Source organism: Cyprinodon variegatus, unplaced genomic scaffold (assembly GCF_000732505.1).
Source record: "Cyprinodon variegatus isolate N-32 unplaced genomic scaffold, C_variegatus-1.0 Scaffold1254, whole genome shotgun sequence".
Classification (NCBI taxonomy): domain Eukaryota; kingdom Metazoa; phylum Chordata; class Actinopteri; order Cyprinodontiformes; family Cyprinodontidae; genus Cyprinodon; species Cyprinodon variegatus.
This window is the reverse complement of record NW_015151707.1, coordinates 23,847-25,576: the sequence shown is the minus strand read 5'-3', so window position 1 is coordinate 25,576 and position 1,730 is coordinate 23,847. Positions and strand designations below refer to the sequence as shown.

The 1,730-nt window shown below is 32.7% G+C and overlaps 1 protein-coding gene across 1 annotated transcript in view; it reads right to left on the bottom strand.

Moving 5' to 3' along the window:
* Positions 1-1,228, bottom strand: part of slc5a3 (solute carrier family 5 (sodium/myo-inositol cotransporter), member 3) — a 6,788-nt gene extending 5,560 nt beyond the window's left edge. The window contains exon 1 of the mRNA XM_015401742.1: positions 1,146-1,228. The gene's annotated coding sequence lies outside the window, so the exon portion shown is untranslated. The remainder of the gene's footprint in view (positions 1-1,145) is intronic.
* Positions 1,229-1,730: the final 502 nt, after the last annotated feature.

Below are 1,730 nucleotides of genomic sequence, written 5' to 3'. Positions count from 1 at the left end.
ATATATATATATATATATATATATATATATATATATATATATATATATATATATATATATATATATATATATCTTCTTTTTATGATTTTTATTATTTCTTTTTTTTTTTATTATTATTTCTTTTATAAGGCCAGTGACAATCAGAACCAGACATTTGGGGTATTTCCGTACACATATTTAGCTTATATAGTTTGAAGACTCTGACATTGTGAGTCATTTTAAAACCAACAAACCCTTTTAGCTTTTTTTTCTTAGGTGATAATATCTTTCTTTAGGTCTGAGGCTTTAGAAAGGCGAAGTTTGAAACAGCCTACATCAACAAGAGAAATGGTATTTTTGGAGGAGTCTAGATGAAAAAAAAAGTGTGTGTCGTATTTTCGAATGATTATTTAATAATTCACAAGGAATATGGAAAACTCCGCTAAAGGGCCTAAACTAATTTAAGGTCAGAGTTTATCTACTGTAAAATACAACTGGTGTGTGAAATAAAAATTGCTGCATTGCATCTAAATGGATGACAGGTGTAATTTGGAATCATCTCAGTTATCTAAATGTTGTTATTTTTCGAGGAAATGTTATGAGGTGGATAAGTGTGCTTTAAGAGATTAATTGTTGAAAATTAGGTTAAAAGGACTTATGCTGCTCATGAGAGTTGAACCAAAATTTCCAGGAAGATGTCTCTGCAACACCTAAGAGGATAAAGGTTTTACAGGGCTGCTGAAAATAGCTTAAATATGGTTCTGTATGAGAATGAGTGTTTAATTTATATGTCAAAGAACAAACAGTAAGAGTCTTAGGCTAAAAAAATAAAAATCAAAAAATGACCCTTTCTTTTTTGATGAAAGCGCCCACTGGTTCCCAATCCAATTATCAAATAAAATGTCAAATTTGGTATCTTGCGTTTAAAACATATTTAATGTTTATCAACATCTGGATCTGCCTAAAATTCTCTATGTTGTTGCACTTTACTTACAATACAATATAGAGAAATTCACTAATTATTCGTCTTTTTCATTTTAAAATGCAACACTACAAGGAAGTGCACTTTTAATCATTTAAAGATATACTTTGATTTTCTTGATTCCATGATGAAACAAAGTGAGTATACCAGCAGTGAAAACCACCACTTAATCAAAAAAACTTACCTTTTAGTTTCATCCCATGGAGTGTTTAAAATAGAGACTACAGGTGGGATGGTTGGAGCCACTCTGTGCAGGGGACCGCTGGGTCCCCCCAGGTTATTAGGAGCAGGAGCTCCGCCCACAACAGCAACCTCATCTCCTGAGCAGATGGGGGTGGAGGGTGAAATTTCGAGAGAAAGCTTTAATGTGGTCAGAGAGACAAACACACAAACGGAAGACTACTCATTCACTTTAGAGGAAATCACATCACAGCTGCTTTTAAACTGCTTCCTGTTCAATAGTAATTACAACTTCAGAGATTATTGACATTTAAAGGAGTTATACCTTTCAACATAGAGAATCACTTTAGAGATTGAAAAAGTTGGTTATATGTTATAAAATGACTTAATGTTTAAATATTTTTTTAAGTTAAACATGGCAACGTCACATTAGTGAGCGTAATTAGACAATTTGGCATCACACCTGTGCGGCAACTCCAATTGTCCGCCTTAATGCGCCCCCTAGTGCGCTGTCTATCTATCTATCTATCTATCTATCTATCTATCTATCTATCTATCTATCTATCTATCTATCTATCTATCTATCTAT